The sequence below is a fragment of the Herpailurus yagouaroundi genome, unplaced genomic scaffold (genome assembly GCF_014898765.1).
Source record: "Herpailurus yagouaroundi ecotype Mexico unplaced genomic scaffold, PumYag 182, whole genome shotgun sequence".
Classification (NCBI taxonomy): Eukaryota; Metazoa; Chordata; class Mammalia; order Carnivora; family Felidae; genus Herpailurus; species Herpailurus yagouaroundi.
The window spans coordinates 59,979,052-59,987,845 of record NW_024412413.1 but is presented as its reverse complement, the minus strand read 5'-3'; the positions used below and the strand labels follow the sequence as shown (position 1 = coordinate 59,987,845).

The 8,794-nt window shown below is 40.5% G+C and overlaps 1 long non-coding RNA gene across 1 annotated transcript; it reads right to left on the bottom strand.

The window, feature by feature from the left end:
- Nucleotides 1-6,452: 6,452 nt before the first annotated feature.
- LOC121041089 (uncharacterized) lies at nucleotides 6,453-7,275 on the bottom strand. Its single transcript, XR_005795561.1, has 2 exons — nucleotides 6,770-7,275; nucleotides 6,453-6,662 (listed from the first exon to the last, which is right to left on the bottom strand). It is a non-coding gene; the product is annotated as an uncharacterized LOC121041089 (long non-coding RNA).
- Nucleotides 7,276-8,794: the final 1,519 nt, after the last annotated feature.

Genomic DNA, 8,794 nt, shown 5'->3' with positions numbered 1-8,794 from the left:
ACTCAGTGAAAAGTAGTTCAAAGTGGTAGCTTAGAACTCTGGCTAATATAGCATCTTCAACAAAGAGCAATACATTTATGGACAAATGACAGGATGAAGGAAAAGAGTTTTAGGCTTCAAAGGACAGCAAACTAGGAAGGTAAACATATGGGAGGAAACTAAGGGAGGAAGGTTTGTTTGCAGATTTCTCTGGTGCCATCTCTGAGCTGATAAGAGTCTAGAGCATCTCTAATAAAGAATTTATATCTGCCCTTAGGCAGAAAAGGAGGAGGTTAGAGAGAGAGAAAGAGCTTTTTATGTGTTTGCTCCTTTTTTTTTTTTTTTTTTTACATTTATTTATTTTTGAGAGACAGAGACAGAGCATGAGTAAGGGAGAGGCAGAGACAGAGAGAGACAGAATCAGAAGCAGGCTCCAGGCTCTGAGCTGTCAGCACAGAGCCTGACGCAGGGCTCGAACCCACGAACCATGAGAGCATGACCTGAGCCGAAGTCGAACGCTTAACTGACTGAGCCACTCAGGCGCCCCTGTTTGCTCCTTCTTAATTGCCTTTTTAGAGAGAGAGCTTTTTATGTGTTTGCTCCTTCTTAGTTGCCTTTAGCTCAAAATAATTTTATGTCAAAGAGCATATTTTGGGGTGATGTATTCTGGTTTTCTTCACCATCTTTTGGCTATGATGAATCATGCCGCTATAAACATTCATGTACAAGTTTTTGTGGGGATGTATGTTTTCATCCAGCAATGGAATTGCTGAGTCATTTTATTTACTCTTTGTTCCCATTTATGGACATAGTTTTTAGGATGTGCTAAGTGATAGTCCCACCTGTAATCTGATATTCAGTCCTGGGCTATACACATTGACAAACTGGACCATGTACAGCTAAGAGAGGCCAGAGCAATAGAGAGGAGATGGTTAACTAAGTAACTTGAAGAATAAGGGGAGTATGTGGAAACATTTAGCTGGAGAAAAGAAAACTAAAGTGGAAAAGAGGGATGCCTGGGTGGCTTAGTCACTTGAGCATCTGACTTTGGCTCAGGTTGTGATCTAGTGGTTCATGAGTTCAAGTCCCACATCAGGCTTGCTGTTCTCAGTGCAAAGCCCGCTTCAGATCTTCTATTCCTCTCTCTCGCTCTCTGCCCCTCCCCCCCCTCAAAAATAAGTAAACACTAAAAAAATAAAGTGGAAAAGAGATATATTCAAAGATCTGAAGAGTTGTTATATAGAAGGGGGATTAGCCAGAGGGTAGAACTAAGCCCACTTGGTAGATATTTCAGAGCAACATAATAGGTCTGAAGATTTTCTTTCCTCCCTTCTTTCCTTCTTTCTTCCTTTCTTCCTTCCTGTCTCCTTCCCTCCTTCTTTCCTTTCCAATTATTTTATGTTTGACTACATAAAACATGAATAAAACATAAAAAAGTACAAAAGGATGCACACTGATATCTTGCATTCAGTTCCCTTTCTTATAGGCAGTTTCTTATAAATCCTTTGAAATATATTTTATTTTATTTTTATTTATTTATTTATTTATTTATTTATTTATTTTTCAACGTTTATTTATTTTTGGGACAGAGAGAGACAGAGCATGAACGGGGGAGGGGCAGAGAGAGAGGGAGACACAGAATCGGAAACAGGCTCCAGGCTCTGAGCCATCAGCCCAGAGCCTGACGCGGGGCTCGAACTCCCGGACCGCGAGATCGTGACCTGGCCGAAGTCGGATGCTTAACCGACTGCGCCACCCAGGCGCCCCTATTTTAAACATATAAACAGATTTTTAAATTTTATAAAAAGAAATTTAGTATGCTTTTAGAGAGAGTAAAGCATTTCTAACTAAAATTTTTAAAAAATTTTTTTAGTTATGTTTACTTATTTTTAAGAGCAGTGAGAGACAGAGCATGAGAGGGGCAGAGAGATAGAGCCACAGAATTCCAAGCAGGCTCCAGGCTGTGAGCCTGAGGTGGGACTCAAACTCGTGAACCGCGAGATCATGACCTGAGCTGAAGTTGGATGCTCAACCAACTGAGCCACCCAGGCAAACCATTAAAAAAATTTTTTTTTCTAACTCTTATAAATGGCCCAACCCTGTCTGTAATGACTGTTTCAGGCATTCTGTATCCTGGAGATATTTAGAGGAAATAGATAAACGATCATCAGTTAATTTTCTGGAGTATTTTTCTCTTGCAATTTATTTGTTGAAGAAACTAGATTGTTATCCTATAGAATTTCCCATGTTCTGGATTTTGCCAAGTGGTGTCTTTCCTTTGTTTTATGAATTTCTTGCAAATTGGTATTGGATTGAGAGGCTAAGATTCAGATTTGATTTTTTTAAATTTTTTAATGTTTATTTATTTATAATTTTCTAGCAGTCACATTTTATTTTTTTTATTGCTGTGTATATATTTTATTTATTTATTTATTTATTTTAATTTGAAATTTATTGTCAAATTGATTTCCAGACAACACCCAGTGCTCATCCCAACAGGTGCCCTCTATGTTTATTTATTTTTGAAAGAGAGAGACAGAGTGTGAGTGGGGAAGGGGCACAGAGAGAGAGGGAGACACAGAATCTGAAGGAGGCTCCAGGCTCCGAGCTGTCAGCACAGAACCCAACATGGGGCTTGAACTCTCAAACCACAAGATCGTGGCCTGAGCCGAAGTCAGGTGCTTAACCAACTGAGCCACCAGGTGCCTCTGGATTTGGTTATTTTAGTAAGCCTACTTCATAGATGGTGGTGAATTCTTACATCAGGAGGCATATACTATTTGGTTATCATATACTATCTGGTTATCTTTCTATTGTTGCTCAAAGTGCTGATATTCTCATTGTATTATTCCTTCTTCACTTATTAGCTGCCATATTTTTATAATGAAGAACTTCCCCTCAGAGTAGTAGCTGAAAAGGCAAGATAGGGGCACCTGGGTGGCTCCGTCGGTTGGGTGTCAGACTTCTGCTCAGGTCATGATCTCACGGTTTGTGGGTTCGAGCCCCGCATGGGGCTCTGTGCTGACAGCTCAGAGCCTGGAGCCTGCTTCAGATTTTGTGTCTCCCTCTCTCTCTGCCTCTCCCCAACTTGTGCTCTCTCTCTCTCTCTCTCTCAAAAATAAATAAGATGTAAGAAAAGGCAAGATAAATGTTTGATACTTTATCTAGAGTTTTCAAAACAGTGGGTTGGTACCCTATCATCTTACAATGACTAGTTTTTTTTAAGTAACATTATGAACTCATGAATTTAAATCTATTTAATGTGTTACATTGTGGTTATTATCTTTGTTAAATTGGGATGGCTATATTGGAAGCCTCTTAAGGTTGGCTCTTGAGTTCTTTTGATAAAACCTTATAGTCTTCAATAGTTTCTCCATTTCTCTCTTCACTATACACACTATAAATCAAGTGTAATCCCTACCATGTGAGAGAAATTTGTCTTGTTAGAGTCATCAAAAACCTCCATATGTTACCAAATCCCTGGCCATTCTCCATCTTCATCTTTCTTGCTCTCCCAGCAGTATGTGTGCCTGCTTATATATTTTTTACTTTTTTTTAATGTTTATTTATTCTTGGGAGAAACAGAGTGTGAGGCGGGGAGGGGCAGAGAGAGAGGGAGACACAGAATCCTAGCAGGCTCCAGGCTCTGAGCTGTCAGCACAGAGCCCAAAGCGAGGCTCAAACCCACGAACTGCAAGATCATGATCTGAGTGGAAGTTGGACAGTTAATCGACTGAGCCACCCAGGCGCCCCAGTACCTGCTAACTAAAAGTCTTTCTTTGCTTGTCTTCTGAGACACTTCTTTTCTGGTTTTCCTCCTACCTCACTGAACATTTGCTCTCTGTCCTCTTTGCTGGATCTTCCCCCTTTCCTAACTTAGAAAGTGAGAGTAGATAGTAAAACAGTTCAAGGACAAACTCTAGAACCTTCCACCGTTTACAGGTTAAAAAGAAGAGGAAGATACAGCAAAGGAAGAGCAAACTAAACAAAAAGCTAGCAGAAGGAAGGAAACAATAAATATTAGAACAGAGATAGAGAATGGAAAAATAATAGAATAAATGAAACCTGATGTCTTCGTGGAAAATAACAAAATTGACAAAACCTAGCTAGCTAGTCTAAGACAGAGACACAAATAACTAAAATCAGAAGTAAAAGTGAAGACATTACTACCAAACTTACAGAAATAAAAAGGAGTGTGAGAGAATACTATGAACAATTGTACACCAACAAATTAGATTACCTATGTGAAATGGGAAAATCCCTAGAAACACAGGAATTACCAAAACTGACTCAAGCAGAAATCATAAAATCTGAACAGGCCTGTAACAGGTAAAGATAATGAATCAGTAACCAAAACCTCCCAACAAAAAAAGTCAGGACCAGATGGCTTACTGATGAATTCTACCAAACATTTAAAGAATTAACACCAATTCTTTTCAAACTCTTAAAAAAGAAAATAAAGGAGGAGGAGGAGGAATGTGCTAACTCATTCCATGAGACTAGCATTACCCTGACACCAAAGCCAGAAAAATGCATTACAAGAAAAGAAAATTACAACTCAGTGTCATTCAGTTCATTCACAATATTATGCAACCATCACCTTTATCTAGCTCTAAATCATTTTCACACCCCATAATAAAACCCCATGTCCATTAAGCAATCACACTCCTTATTCCCCCTATCCCCAGGTCTTGGCAACCACCAATCTTCCATTTTTATGGATTTAGCTCCTCTGAATAATTTATATAAATGGGATCATACAATATGTGATCTTGTATTTTGGGCTTTCTTTCACTAAATATAATGTTTTCAAGGTTTATTCACATTGTAGAATGTAACAGTAGTTCGTTTTCTAAATATTTATTTTTGAGAAAGAGAGAATGAGAGCAGGTGCGTAAGCAGGGGAGGGGCAGAGAGAGAGGGAGACAGAGGATCCAGAGCAGGCTCCCTGCTGACAGCAGACAGCCTGATGCAGGGCTTGGACTCACAAACCTTGAGATCATGACCTGAGTTGAAATTGGATGCTTAACCGACTGAGCCACCCAGGCGCCCCACAATAATTCGTTTTCTAAAACAGGGAAAACTTTCAATATTTTACCGAGAGAGAATCCTAAGTAAGGTCCACATGGTCAGTGCGGAGTGATATGGGGCTCAAACTCAGGAACCCTGGGATCATGACCTGAGCCAAAATCGAGAGTCAGCTGCTTAACCGACTGAGCCCCCTCTATCAAAAATTTTTTAACTCCTATTTCTAGTTTGCTAATTTTTTTTTCAACGTTTATTTATTTTTGGGACAGAGAGAGACAGAGCATGAACGGGCGAGGGGCAGAGAGAGAGGGAGACACAGAATCGGAAACAGGCTCCAGGCTCTGAGCCATCAGCCCAGAGCCCGACGCGGGGCTCGAACTCACGGACCGCGAGATCGTGACCTGGCTGAAGTCGGACGCTTAACCGACTGCGCCACCCAGGCGCCCCGTTTGCTAATTTTTTTAAGTTTATTTGAGAGCGAGAGAGTGCACGCATGTGGGGAAGGGCAGAGAGAAAGGAGAGAGAGAATCCCAAGCAGCCTCCATACTGCCAGCACAGATCCCAAAGTGGTCCCACCAACAGTGGGATCATGACCTGAGCCTAAACCAGGAGTTGGCCACTTAACAGACCGAGCCACCCAGACAACTCTAGAGCATGTGACTCCTGATTTTGGTTGTCAGAGCCACACCTTGGGTGTAGAAATTACTTAAAAATTAAAAAAAAATTTTTTTTAAGATTTTATTTTTAGAAAATAAGCCTTTTAAAAAACATGGAGTTGTTCCTTTCACCACTAACGTGTGAATCTAAAAGAAATGTAATATTGTAGACATCAAGAGAATGAGCACTATTCAAAAAGGAATACCCCACAAATGTTCCCATGGCAAAACTGGAGCAGTCTACAGTGTTACCCAGCATGCTCTTGGCATTGTTGTAAACAAATAAGGGCAAGATTCTTGCTGAGAGAATTAATATACATACTGCATTTAACAAGCACTCTAAGAGCTGAGACAACTTCCTGAACTGTGTGAAGGAAAATGATCAAGAAAGAAGCTAAAGAGGGGCACCTGAGTGGCTCAGTCAGTTAAGTGTCTGACTCTTGATTTCTGCCCAAGTCATGATCTCACGGTTCATGAGTTCGAGCCCCCCAGCAGGCTCTACACTGACAATGCTGAACCTGCTTGGGATTCTCTCCCTCTCTCTCTGCCCCTTCCCTGCTCACATTCTCTCTCTCTCAAAATAAATAAACTTAAAAAAGAAAGAAGCCCAAAGAGAAAGGTACTTGGGTTCAATTGAAGCCCCAGCCTGTTTACCCAGAGAAGTATACTTTATGACAACCAGTAGAAAGGAGCCTGAGCTGCTGGAACCCATTCGTTATGGATTCATGACAGGTGTAAAAAGAATACAAGACCCCTGGACTGTTTAAAAAAAAAAAAAAGCAATGGTAATAGTCTCCATAATATCTTCATTTAATTCACCAATTTCTGGTCCTTGTGAAAACCAGACAGATACTGGAGGATGTGTGTGAACTATTGTAAATCCAGCCACGTAGTAGCCTTACTTGTAGCTGCCTTGCCTGATGTGGTATCATTGCTAGAGCAGATGAACAGGTACATGGTATGCAATCCTTGATCTGGCAAATGCATTCTTTTCCATCCCTATCAGAAAGAAGAAAAGAAACAGTGCACATTGGAGAAACAGTTCACATTGGAGAAACAGTTCACCTTCACTTGGAAAAGGCAACAATGTACATTTATAGTCTTACCCGAGGGGTATGTTTGCTCTTCTGCTCTCTGTCATTACACGATCTGAAGAGACCTAACCAGCTAGGCATCTCTCAGAGCATCACTATATTGAGCTGCTATGTTGATAACATCATGCAACATGGACTGGTTCAGCAGGAAGTAGCAAGTATGTCACATGCCTTGGTAAAACACTGGCTCTCCAGAGGGTGAGATAGTAACCTTTTTTCAGAGTTCCCTTCACAATTAGTTGAAGCACTGTGACTGCTCAGCAATCAACTTTTCCATCTGGCCAATCTTGCCTCCTTTCTTTCTGCAATTCCCAATCCCAAGAGCACTCACTAATAAACTGCCTGTCCTTCAATCTCGATCTTAGAAATGGCTTCCCAGGAGCACCTGGGTGGCTCAGTCAGTGAGGCATCCAACTGCAGGTTGGGTCACGGGTTCATGGGTTTGAGTCCCCACATTGGGCTCCGCTGCTGACAGTTCAGAGTCTGCTTGGGATTCTCGCTCTCTCCCTGTCTCTCTGCCCCTCCTCCACTCTCTCTCTCTCTCTCTCTCAAAATAAATAAACTTTAAAAAAAAGAAAAGGGATGGTTTCCCTAGAACTGAATGTGTGATCAAGGGAAAAACTTTGCCAGGAAAAAAAATAAACATAAAACAAATTAGGGTTTTATTTATTTATTTATCTTAAAAAATTTTTTATAGTTGTTTATATTTTTTATTACTTTTTAAATTTATTTATTGTTTAATTTACATCCAAGTTAGTTAGCATATGGTCCAACAATGATTTTTTTTTTATTTTTTTTTCAACGTTTATTTATTTTTTTGGGACAGAGAGAGACACAGCATGAACAGGGGAGGGGCAGAGAGAGAGGGAGACACAGAATCGGGAACAGGCTCCAGGCTCTGAGCCATGAGCCCAGAGCCTGACGTGGGGCTCGAACTCCCGGACCGCAAGATCGTGACCTGGCTGAAGCCGGACGCTTAACCGACTGCGCCACCCAGGCGCCCCTAACAATGATTTCAAGAGTAGATTCCTTAATGCCCCTTACCCATTTAGACCTTCCCTCCCTCCCACAACCCCTCCAGCCATCCTCTGTTCTCTATATTTAAGAGTCTTTTGTGTTTTGTCCCCCTCCCTGTTTTTATATTATTTTTGCTTCCCTTCCCTTATGTTCATCTGTTTTGTATCTTAAATTCTTCATATGAGTGAAGTCATATGATATTTGTCTTTCTCTGACTAATTTCGCTTAGCATAATACCCTCTAGTTCCATCCACGTAGTTGCAAATGGCAAGATTCAGTCTTTTTGATTGCTGAGTAATATTCCATATATATATATATATATATATATATATATATATATATATATATATATCACATCGTGTGTGTGTGTGTGTGTGTGTGTGTGTGTGTGTGTGTGTGTGTGTATACCACATCTTCTTTATCCATTCATCTGTCAATGGACATTTGGGCTCTTTCCATACTTTGGCTATTGTTGATAGCACTGCTGTTAACAGTGGGGTGCATGGGCCCCTTTGAGACAGCACACCAGTATCCTTCAGATAAATATCTAGTAGTGCAATTGCTGGGTTGTAGGGTAGTTCTAATTTTAGTGTTTTGAGGAACCTCCATACTGTTTTCCAGAGTGGCTGCACCAGTTTGCATTCCCACCAGCAGGGTGAAAGTGTTCCTCTTTCTCCACATCCTTGCCAACATTTGTCGTTGTCTGAGTTGTTCATTTTATCCATTCTGACAAGTGTGAGGTGGTGTCTCATTGTGGTTTTGATTTGTATTTCCCTGATGATGAGTGATGTTGAGCATTTTTTTCATGCATCTGTTCGCCATCTGGATGTCTTTGGAGAAGTGTCTATTTATGTCTTTTGCCCATTTCTTCACTGGATTATTTGTTTTTTGGGTGTTGAGTTTGGTAAGTTCTTTATAGATTTTGGATACTAACCCTTTACCTGATATGTCATTTGCAAATATCTACTCCCATTCTGTCAATTGCCTTTTAGCTTCACTGATAAAAATGTTTTTAATTTT